Genomic DNA, 12,847 nt, shown 5'->3' with positions numbered 1-12,847 from the left:
TCGGCTGGACGCGATTACCTCGATAATGTGCGTGAAATTTGAGGCCATATTCGAACAATTTAACCACTACCGTTAACAGAGATACGTTGCAGTATTATGTCATTAATTGATAACAGCAATTCCGCCAATGAATATTGTCTTACTATATTATCCAAGCTGGAGTGATTTCTCTAATGATTATAGCAAAATGATTTCCCTTATTATCTTAACAAATAAAGTTTGAGAAAAGGTAATGATGTTTTTAGTAAATACGAGTATATATACAGCTTTTCAAAATAACTAACCCTAAAATATTATATATTTCAATAAGATATTTTTTCCAATAAGACATCTTATAACATTTCGTCAATAAAGCTATATTTTAACATGTGTGAAAGGTAACAGTTCATAAAATATTTTACCTACAAGAGTTATTCATCTTGTTGAAGATTCAAAAACATTATTTTCATCATACTTTTCTTCAGAAACAAAATTCAAGCAAAAACTTAAACTTGATTTCTTATGTTATACATTTTTCTCTTTATAACGAATATTTTCTATATAGTTATTGGTTTGGTATGTAACAAAAATCTACATTCAGCTTAATATTCAGTTACTTTAAACTATTAAGTTTTATTACAATATTCATATTGGCTACTTAACGTAATAATAAAAGGCAATGGAATAACATATATACAGACAATGGAAATATACAAATAATAGGCACACTACAAAGCTTTTAATTACCACAATAACTATAAACTAGGTAATTTCGAACAATGAATGGAATAGAGAAAGAAACAAGTAAATAGATTTTTAAAAACAAGGTCAAGAACTAATATAATCATAAGCAAGTAATATAGAAGGGGTTCACCGAAAAAACACTGAATATTTTTCTGATAAAAAATTTTGTATATTAAAATAATGGTCCATATAAACAGAATCAGCTGTACCAGCTTTCGGAAAATCAAATTTTACATGTATATTGATAGTTTTACTCAAATTTTCCCAATGATTAACTGTTTTCTTGTTGTTGTTTCTTTGTTTTATTATATAAACAACATCTAAATATAATCATAGGATGCTAGTTTCAGTCTAATGAATGCCTAATTGATATAAACTTATATTATATCACTAAACATGTACCAAACTACATTAGCATCAAAATCTAATCAATTTATTAATCAGGAGATATCCTTTCAATTGCCACCATCATCCGCAGGAATCCATACTCGACTAATTTAAAGACAAATTACCTATAGAGCTTAATTTCAAATCTGCTTGGAATATTTACTAAGATGACTGACATATGGATAACTAATTTGCTTCTCATGAACCTATATATTCGGTTTCAGATCATTTATTGATAGCGGATTGTATTCGAGATGGACTGAATTACTAATAACAGTTTAGGCAAAATTATTGTGACTATTTTTAAATAGATCTTAATCGAGATTTGGAGGTATTATCCATGTTTGTGTGTGGTTGTCCATAAAATACTTGAAGTTAATTAGAATAACTGTTTCTAACATAGTTTTGGCCAACAATATATGAATAGTTTGGTTTACATTGTTATACAAGCAAGTTTTTTTTTCCTTGCCTGATGTATAAAGGACAAAATTATTAAAAATATACGAAGGTTAATAATAATATTATCAATGAATCAATACAGGATGGACCTTTATATGTACAATACAAATAAAAAATGTACAGTATGCAATAAGTTACTGCTGTATAAGCAAATACTAAAATATTTCTGGCTCTATGGGATCCAGCTATCGTAGAGTTGGGACCTGGATCGTATATATTGCCTGAAAGATATAAAAACATTTTACTAACATTTTAACACATTGTACTAACTTCTAACAATAAATCTTATAGGCCTAATGTTATCACAGTACTTGGAAATATCAATATCAATAACACAAAATCCGTAAGTATTTTTGCGCAATAGAATAATCAACTAATTATAAAACATATTAAATAACTACAAAACGGCAATCATAGTCACTGATATTATGAAGTTCTAGAGTTATTTTCTTCATAATTTAAATAATAAGACAATGAGACTTTATTAAATGCATGATATTCTTCATTGAAAATCGAATTTTTATTTATACCGATATACTTTACTATAAATAATTCCTCTATGAACATAATCGATTAAAATCCAATTAATTGTGGACGGATTGTAATCGAAACAGGACACCTCCAGCCCCATACATCATGGAAAAAACAATCATCGGACCTTATCGGGTCTCAATCAATCTTTCAGCGGCAATTTTTTTGCGGACAAATAGGAGAAACAAAAACGTCTGGAAGTTTTAATTAACCCTGTCTCTGGCCGGTGGACGGTGGCTGAATTTTTTTCGCTAAACCCGCGGCTATAACAGCCCGTCCTACCGCATTCCACCAAAAAATGGACGAAATACACTACGTCTCTAAAAAGGACTGTTCGGGGAGAAAAAACGAGGAGAATAACTAATAATAAAATCGATATTGAACCGACGAAAGAACGGTCGGGTTGAAGGGGCAGAGGGGACGGCGCGAATAGAGTGGTCCCCAGGCTTGGGAACCCGCAGAATTGAAAACTGGGACTTTCAAAGATTGATGGGAATTTGGAGTGTTATAACTGAACGGATTTTTTTCGGCTCTATTAACTTTTTTAGCGGCCGTAGTAATTTTGAAAATGAAAATGCAGGTCCTTCGGGAGGAGGGAGATGCGGGAGGTCGGTCAAATTTTTCCCTGAGGGATTGGAGAACATTTGGGTTCGAATAGATTAGTGAAATTAACGGAACCCTATAATCTGATACTATGAAAATAGACAGGTAAAAATATTCTATTTAAATTTTCTATTTTTAGTTAGTTCCAAGATCATTATTTTAGTATAGTTTTCCATTCTTTGTACGTTATTTAACAGGTCAATTGAAAAGTCCCCAGCCTGACATATGGCTGGCGCTGGTAGAATTCAATCCATATGTTTTTTAGTTAGCCGTAACTCTCAAACCATGCGTGTATGAATTTAACATCTGCCGGATTATTAGTTTATGAATTATAACATTTTATGTGAAGCAACTTTTGGTATTATGAAAAAAATGGATAAAAAGGAATTTCGCGTGTTGATAAAATATTGCTTTTTGAAGGTAAAAAATACAGTTCAAGCAAAAACTTGGCTTGAAGCCGAGTTTGCGGACACTACCCCAGGAAAATCAACCATCAAGGAGTGGTATGCTAAGTCTAGACGTGGTAAAATGAGCACCGAAGGCGATGAACGCAGTGGACACCCAAAAAAGGTTGTTACCGACGGAAACCCTAAAAAATCCGTTCTTGGACCGTTTGAAGGACGAAATCGCCGAAATTGAAGAAAAAGAAAGTTCTGCCTCACCAAGACAATGCACCGTATCACAAGCCAGCCAAAACGATGGCAAAAATCCATGCATTGAGCTTCGAATTGCTTCCTCATTCACTGTATTCTCTAGATCTGTCCCCCAGCGACCATGTCGCATTTTCAGATCTCAAAAGAATGCTCGCTGGGAAGAAATTTTCGTCGAATGAAGTGATCGTGATCGCCGAAACTGAGGCCTATTTTGAAACAAATATGCATCACCCTTGAAGGGAATTATGTTGAATAAAAAACTAATTTTGCAAAAAAATGTGATTTACTATGGTAGGCCGGGGACTTGATCAATGAATTGATATCTTGTTCGTTCATTTCAAATATTATCAGTTCTTTTTTCCTTTTGTGTCTCTTTAAATATTATATCCTTGTCCCTTGTCTCTTTGGTATATGTTTCATTGCTTCTATTTCATTAGTTTGTTCTGTCTATTTAAAGTTCATATTTTTTATTAATTATTTATTAACGTAACGTATTAACGTTTTTACCTATTTCTAATAGTTGTTCATTATACACCAACGTAAGTATGTGTTTTTCCCTTAATATATTATTTAACCCTTAATATATGGATTAACTTTTGCTATGTGAAAAACTTAAGTAGTTTCCTTTTAACAGTTCTACATACTTGTTTTCATCAATCTTTTGTTCTTTTACCGGAGTCAGTATAATTTAATTACTACATCAATAATTTATAAATATATAAAAAAAATAAATTAGCTAATTTTTCTGTAATAGGAACATTATATATAAGTAACAATAAAATTGTAAATTGTGCTTCTTCAAAGGAGTTAATCGAAGGAAACAATTTAACAAGTTCTTTAGTATTTTTCAGCTTCTATTTCAAACTTTGCTAAAGATGATCATAAAATATTAACTGTCCAACTTAGGAATATGTGTAACGGTTGTTATGAACGAAATAATTGGTTTGGCTGCTGAGGGGTAAGTTTCACCAGGTCTCTTGGCGAAAAATATAAAAATTCACGGCGCCAGCTTTATATCCAAACAGGTTACAGTTAACATTGTAGTTATTTTTTACAACTTTGACACGTAGCTATCAGAGCGTAAAAGTGGGAAAATAATTTTATACAATCTCGACAAACTTAACTAACAACAATTTTAATATTCTGCTTGTACATTTCTTACATACACAGTTACTGTTACGAGATAAATTTTAAAAAGCGTATATTCCTCGATATTCACCTAACATTTAATAATATTACAGTAAAGAAAATACTTAAAAGAACATAAATATCTCCTGGTTGATAGACGAGAATAAAACTGGAGCCAAAAGTCAAGAGAAAGCAAAAAACACGGCCGGGGTTCGATTTAGTACGAAAAGAACACGATATCAACAAGAAATTGTATCGTCTCCGAAAGATGTCCACTGTAAATACCCGGAATTTGCCTGGTCAAAACTGTAAATCCCCTGTTCAGATTTAAAACACCTACATGGATAGAACAAACGATCCAGCACGGCATAAACCCGAGGTAAGCCTAAGAAAAATATCCTCTTTAGCAGCTGAAGGGTGTATTTGTAACGAATACGTGGGGGAAAAGGGACCCGGGTCGAGCCCGGGGTACGGGGTGGAGGAGGGCGGATAGGGTGTTCTCGATTTTATTCACCGAACTTTTTTCATTGGATGTCGTCGTATTTTATCGGACAGAGAGTAGTTTTTTTCCTTTGAACTTTGCCCAATTTGAAGTTTATAATACATTATCACACACGTTGTTTATTTAAAGCTTCGTTATAGATTAGATAATTAAATATGTTTCTGAGAATGGGTAACACTATGGCAATCAAAACTAAATCCAAAAATTTCCCATATTCCGGTATGAAAACAAATTAATATTAAAGTACTTTCATTAAAATCGAAACCACATGAGAGTTGAGAATCAGAATTGACCCAATCAAGTTTATGTAGATTTAACATATTGGATACCAACAGGTCATACGATAATTCATATTATATCATATCAAAATAGCATGTAGGAAATGAAAAAATTTATTAAAGATTATGAAAGTTCTCCAAACAATGAAGATAAATATAAAATTACAACTTAACTTAACTTACTTAAGATTTGCTAGAACTCTTTAGATCTAGATGCACTCCCTAAGTGTGTGCATTATGTTTTAAGCTCTCATAATTATAATAATTACACGGATCTATCGAGTATCCTCAATGTCCTGTTTAATATTAATTCTTCTACTGATTCTATCTTCCTTGGAAACTCAGTTCAATAAATGTTTCAGCGTTGGTTCGTGTAGAACCCAAGTATCGAGCTTCTTCCGGTATCTAATTTTATATGTAGGTTCCAAACTATTCATAAACCTGGTCTTAGTTCTGCAGCTATGTCGTAAGATAAAATATATCACTCCATCTCGAAATGCTGCTGATCATGACGGGTCCTCAAAAAGTGCTTTGATTTTATTCAAAGTTTTCAGTTCCTTGCTTTAATTTCAAGTTCGTGTTTGATTTGAAATATGATTCTGTTGAAAAAGGAAATAATATGTGCATCATATGAAATTATTTTTCTTGCTAAATATAGACAAAAGTCAATTAACCCCTCTAGATAATGATACATTATAGCTAATTTAATATATTTTGGTATAGGTTCGATATTTTATAACAATAACTTCTTAGTAAGCTACATTATTGTATTAACAACCTTCTGGAAACTTCGTTACAATTTGATCAAATATTTTTGGAAAAAACTAAACATTTTTAATTCTTTTTTCCCGTATCTACTTCATGTACTGCAGTAAACATGATTTCGTTAAAAATAGAAAAACATGCCTCATATATTATAAAATTATGTTTCTTGTTAAATATAGTTAAAAATCATTCAATGTTGTTGGATAATGAAACATTATTGGGCATCTTAAGCTATATTATTGTGCAAAGTACTTTCTAGAAACCATTTTGCTCGAATTTGACCAAACATTTTAAAGAAAGTTGAAAGTTTTTAGTTCGTTTTTTCAGTATAAATTTCATGTATTTAAGTGAAACATTTATGTTTGATATATAATTATTTTCTTGTTCACTAATTACTGGATATTTTTAAATAATGAAATTATGAATTATAGTTAATTTAATATATTTTGGTACAGATTCAATATGTTTTGATAATAATTTCATATTAAGCTACACTATTTTGTTATCAATTGTGTGAAAACTATTTTTACTAAAAATTTTAACGAAATTCGATATTTTATCTTAGTTCATACTAGATATAACATAATGTTCATTGCATCAAAAGTATAAAGGCAGATTAGTAAATATAATTTGATAGAAATTCGAGATTTTTTGATAACAATTTCATACTAAAGCTGCCCTATTTTCTTAAAACTTTTGTGGAAATTATTTTTACCAAAAATTTTAAATAAATTCGATATTTTACCTTAGTTTATACTGGATACAATATAGTGTCATTTTCATCAAAAGTATAAAGGCACATTAGTGACATAAATAATATATAGACTAAAAGTTCATTGTGTAAAACGTGAACAGATAAAGCACTCCCCTCGAATCAAACAGAAATCGACTAGAGACGACATAAACTGGTGTTGTACAATCACGGCACCCCTTCCCCCTTTCCTGCGCCACTTATCTCACCGGCATCACCGCATCGTCGCCAGCTTATCCCATCCCGAGTCGGGTTCGTCATGTAGCCAGCCCAACCCGGCCCGGCCCGCCGCTGCAGAGAATTCTTTAACCTGTTTACCGAAGATTAAGAGATAGGACACGCAGCAGCTCGCTCATAAATTAGGCATTATCTCACCTACTAATACGAACGGCTCGGGCGTCGCCCCACCTGCCCTGAAGGGGGCGCGCGTGTCCTTATCGGTCCATCTTGACGGCGTTTCCTCCTCTGAATCGATGGGGGCTATTTAAAAACGACGCTGCCTGCGGCCGATAGGGCACAGCGACGTTTTCTTTCGAGTTCTTTTGTTTGTCGAGAGGGTATCTTGATGCGATGGCTGCGACCCGCGGGAAATGGAGGCTGGTGGGGGAAACGGATGGATGGAAAACGGAAATACTGTTGAGGATGCCGTTTTATTCGATTGTTCGTCAGATAGCCGAACATAAAATTAGTGTTTTTAATCGCTAGTTTTCAATTGTACGAACAAATAACCTTATTTAGCACAGCAAAAGAAATTACCACTAATTTAGAAATGTAGAATGATCATATAATAAGACTATATATATGTTGACAACATTACCATGAAATATGCTCGAATTTTAAGCCATATATGAGTTATTTGGAAAGAACTGTTATTTATCTTCTTTAATATTAATAAATTTGCTAACAAATGGCGTTTATTGCTTCCAAACGTATATGGCAACCGTGTATTAGGAGAAGTAGTTCGTAGGGAGCCTCAATAAATGATTAAAATTTGTGGTCAAATAAGTAAAAATAAGATCAAATGATTTTTACAACATCAGAATGTTAGCTATCCTGCAAAAATTTATATATTCTGCAAACAAAAACTGTTAGAAACTTATAATCAAAGCATATTTTGAGTGGATACAGGCAGTAATTGTTTTGAAGAAAGAGCCAATGATATTTTTTTTTTATTTAAGTTAATTTGAAATTGCTGCTATACTTTATTTATAGGTAGCTACAGGTATATATGGAGCGAGAAAAAATTAACTGAATCTATTTACCGATTTTTATAAGCTTTTTTACGCCACTAAAATATATTTGTATAATCTGTACCAAATAGTAGGGGCGAGGTAAGGTCCGGGCTATACGGCGTATGTACTAAAACTTTCTAACCAATCTCCCTCATTATTTATGTGTACTGAGTCACTAAAGATATGTGAGTTCTAGCATTGTAGTAATAAAAGTTGATTGGTTAATTCATGCTTCTTTTTTTTCTTTTTAAATTTGACTGGCGAGTAACTTAGGAATCGTCCCAGAAGACATCCAGCCTTACCTAGCCTGGTTACCGAGGTGAATGATCACATACATAAATTTACGACCATATCCCAGCAGGATTCAGACCCACGTCTACCGAAACAGAAGGGGGGACCGTACACTCACTTTTATCACAGAACCAACCAAGACAGCAATGTTTCTTTTAATCAGTTGCTTCAGTCGAGTCTGTTGTTCAAATAGTGGAAGTTAAGCTAATGGTTTGGCCAAACTTAAGCGGGTTCTGATGACCAATTCTTTTCTAATTTTACGAAATTGTTTGTGAGGTTTCTTCGGACTTTAACCTCAATATTTTTCACAATTTATTGTCGTATAATACCCAGTTTTCATCGCCCATAATCATTCCTTTCAAATTTGGTTCATATTAAGAATGATTCATAACAATTACTTACAGTCTTAATTTAATAAGTTCTGAATATTTTTATATAATCCTTCGAAAGTATAGACAACAAGATTATCACCACTGTGACACTATACTTGAATGATAAGAATCGAAGCTTTATATCATTATCATCAGGACCCCCGATTTACAATTGAAGTGACTCATAGAAAGTGTAAAATGCACAACAGTAAAACACATCAGACCGGATCGTTTATCCTAAAAAACGAGAATTTCCGCTCAGATACGACATCCGGCGTCCATTTTCGATCTCCCGTCATTAAAATCCCATTTTAAAATTATTATTTTCACGATACTCCGTATTACATTACTAGCGGTTGCATGTCTGACTGGCGTGTTGACCTAAATCCATCCACCGACTCCCCCTCCCCGGAGAAATCCCAGCGCCTTCCTCTTCCGTTCCCGGACGGTGTTTTCACCTCTCGCCCATCAACCGCCCCCCGCGCTTCCCGGTCCGTTTTCTCGCATTTTTTTAATTGAGTCGAAATTGATGTCCGCACCCTGGCTAAGGCGAGAGGGGGGAGAGGGTGAAAGGCGGGTGGGGGACCGGTCACCGAATCGGCGCTTGGAGGAAGGAGTGTTTGGAAATTGCCGGGCCACTAATTAGAGTTCGGACGGATTCGGACAGGTCGAACAGATAAAAGAATTCCCCGGGGTGGTGTAGAGGTAATTGGAAGGGGCGGGGGCATGGTTTTGTGTGATAAAGTGCTGAATTATCATATATCACTGATGATGATTTGATAGTTGATGGAAACGATGAGGGCTCAGCCCTTTTGCACTTATACATAAACTTCCCGGTTTATTGAGATGATGTGTGGGTGGAGAGGATATTAAAAATGACCACAATAAATAACAGGAAGAAACAGTGAGTGAGTTTTAGGAAATAAATAAGACCTATGACGTCCTTTTTAGTTAATTATTAATATACTATTACTAGTTCTTCTAGACGAGGAGAGTTAATTGAATTACTGCGAATACTGCGAACAGGCAGAAACAAGCAGGCGATTTTAACGAGCTGAAAATAAATTAATAGACAGGGTTTTTTTATTAAAATATCTTATCCAAAGTTGCAGTAGCGTTATTTCCTCATTTTTTGCCTTCAAGGCATTTAAATTATAACAAAAGTAGATTTTTGTAGTAGATACGAGTCTGTGTCCGTCTATTCTCTGTAGAGAAATCAATACTAAATATCATAACTGAATTAAAACGACTGCTTGGTTGAGAAAATGTGAATAAGTATAACTAAAAAAGAGATATATGACAAATAAAACTTGAAAATATATTGAAGGAATTAGTCAGAATAAAGTCAGTACAAAGATTGACACATCACCATCCATTGCATAATAGAGCTTAATGATCCAAGCACCAGATAATATAAAAGAAATAATGAAAAGGCAAGAAAATGAGAGAAATCACAATAGTAACGAATTATCAGACATTTCATAATAAAACTCTCCAACCAAGCAACATCAAGCAAAATCTCTCAGTAACCACTATCCCTCAATTATTTGTCAAGTAATATACCATCATCAAAGCAAAACTAATTGATTTTCACAATGTTTCAACTAATCAGTGATCGCCGAAAGAAGTTAGGGTTAGTAGAAACACATAGACTGGGACATGTTTCATAATTTCAGTGGATATGATGACCATTTAATCATTTTTAATATTTGATAATTACACTGTGTGGCCATTTTTTGTACTCTATAATATTAAATAAATTGGATTTTTTGTTAAATTGTACTTGCTGAACACAAAAACCGAAAGGGATGTATGGGTAAAGGGGATATGAAAAAGAGCACAATAAATAACAAGAGGTAACAGTGAGTGAGTTTTAGGAAATAAATATGGCCTATGGCGTCCTTTTTATTTATTTATTAATATACCTTTACTAGTCGTTGTTAAATAACTTACAATTTGTCTCTAGTGTTATTTATCCTTATTTTATACGATAAAATGAAAGTTAGTATCACTTCAGTATTTTTACCATTTAGTGCATTTCATTACAGAAGATACACACACGGTTTGGTTCTTTCGAATCTGTGTCCTAGTTCAGTGTTGTCGGAGTTGCAGCACTTCGATACTCGCTTCGGCGGTACATATACTAAAATTGAAACGATACAGGGAAGATTAACTAACATAGCCTCTGCACAAGGACGACACGCAAACTCATGAAGAGTTTCACATTTTCTCATAGGCTCGACCATATATTAAAATTAATCTATCTATGCAAATATCCCCCAAAAGTGAAGTCAGCTCTCATGGCATTCGTGACCTTCTTGCTCAGATAAGGGAAGAAAAATATCGGGTTCATCACTTCATATTTACTGATTGTTACGAATTTAACCTAGGACCAACACTTTAGCCTACCATAGTGACTGGCATTCTGTTACAATTCATTCAAGAAGAAAACTACAAATTTTATGTAATTGCCACCGACCATGATCTCCCTGAAGGACCTTAGTTCCACTCAACCTAAACACCCTCTGGCCGAGGTCATTATTGATACAGTTAATTCATTAAATCACGAATCTGTTCCGTTTATGTGACTGCCATCTCATACAATCATAGAGGGTAATGAGTGTGCTGACTACCTCGTAGGGAGGATACAGGAATCATTTATAGTGAATGTTTTATTTTGAAATAGACCTGGTATAGGCGTTAGAACTGTACAAATGGTTCGACGAGTTACGTTGGGATTTGTTGGATGAAAATAATCTATGGGAGATCAAAAGAAATTACTACAAACGATCACATATATAGGACATACAAGGAGGCTTGCTTTAAACTGTGTAATTTGGATAGATTTATGTCATTGGATTTTTGTCATTTGGATGATATATATGATACATATGATATATGTGATATATGTGTGTGTACACGACAGTTCTTGTACATAACAATATCATCCTTCCGGAAATGAGATTTCTTCCGCGTTGGGGCAGTATTTTAATTGGATCGCTAATAAAGCCCCTGAGAAATAATGACCGAAATTCCGACATTAAGAACAAACTTAAATTTAACTCGAACCCCAGCGAGCGTGGCCACCAGGCCTCATAGAAATTCGCAAATGTGCTGCAGTTTAAAAATCAACAAGGCCGCGGCTGCCAACGGCGCCCGGGATAACTTTGAACTAATTTGTTTTTTCTTTTATCACGGTCGCTGGGCAAACGACGATGCTATTTTCTTAAACCGTCGCCAACTTAAATGATATAATAGTTGGATATGATAGTTTTATATCTGCCTATTCATTTGGTCTTTTATTTCACTGCCAGCTGGATGATACTAACAAAAATTATTTCAATTATTATTTGTTATATACTAAAACTCTAATATATGTAATATATTTTAATAAGGTGTTTTTCCTCCAGAACGTAAATAGAAGAACTGGCGAAACAAAAATTAAATGACCACAAACTTCTACACGATTAAGCGGCACATTATTGAGGATTTATTCTTAATTAAACAGATACTCCCCGTATTCCCCCCGATGCTCCTCTCTTAGGCACATTGTATTGATTAAGTAGGCTGAATTCACTATTTTTCTCACAGCCTGGTTAATAATCAGTTATAGGGAAGAACTACCAATCCAATAGCAATTTCCTTTCCCAGCAAAAGACATACGCCTATAGGTACTCTAGTTTCGTATTTCCCACGGGTTTCTTAAGTCCACATGCTTCTACATATTTATATGATTATTTACATCTTTGGATATTTTTCTAGAGATTGAATTGAAAATGTATTATTTCCAGTTCTTGGCGTCTTTAGTGTCATTGTCCGTAGTGCCTTACTCTGTCTCATATACTCCTAGTTACACATCTAATTCTTACACAATCTTACAGACTCATATACATTCATGTATTTAGAATGTTCCGGACTAAAAAAAATGCCCACTCCTATATAAATGAACCTGATATAATTAAACTCCCATTAATACATTAGATGCCTACATTATATTGTACAAAAGGATTACAATTTATAGGATTATACTACTTACATATCGTACTAAAAAGAACTATTGAAAGATATCTATTAGTTTCTAAGTTCTGATAGATAACCAATACAATAAGTGTAGATGGTATATGGTCTTCAATTTATTTGTATCATCAGTATACATTCAGTCTAAAAGAAAAC

General features: G+C 33.7%; 1 protein-coding gene and 1 non-coding gene across 3 annotated transcripts in view; both read left to right on the top strand.

The window, feature by feature from the left end:
• The window catches only part of LOC143201271 (protein turtle homolog A), a 461,942-nt gene that overhangs the window by 307,743 nt on the left and 141,352 nt on the right, over window positions 1-12,847 (top strand). The window lies entirely within an intron of this gene.
• LOC143201820 (U6 spliceosomal RNA) lies at window positions 10,794-10,904 on the top strand. Its single transcript, XR_013007028.1, has one exon. It is a non-coding gene; the product is annotated as a U6 spliceosomal RNA (small nuclear RNA).

Source organism: Rhynchophorus ferrugineus, unplaced genomic scaffold, assembly GCF_030347505.1.
Source record: "Rhynchophorus ferrugineus isolate W39M unplaced genomic scaffold, kcgeb_rfMv2 rfM8, whole genome shotgun sequence".
Classification (NCBI taxonomy): domain Eukaryota; kingdom Metazoa; phylum Arthropoda; class Insecta; order Coleoptera; family Curculionidae; genus Rhynchophorus; species Rhynchophorus ferrugineus.
This window is presented reverse-complemented; position numbering and strand designations above follow the sequence as displayed.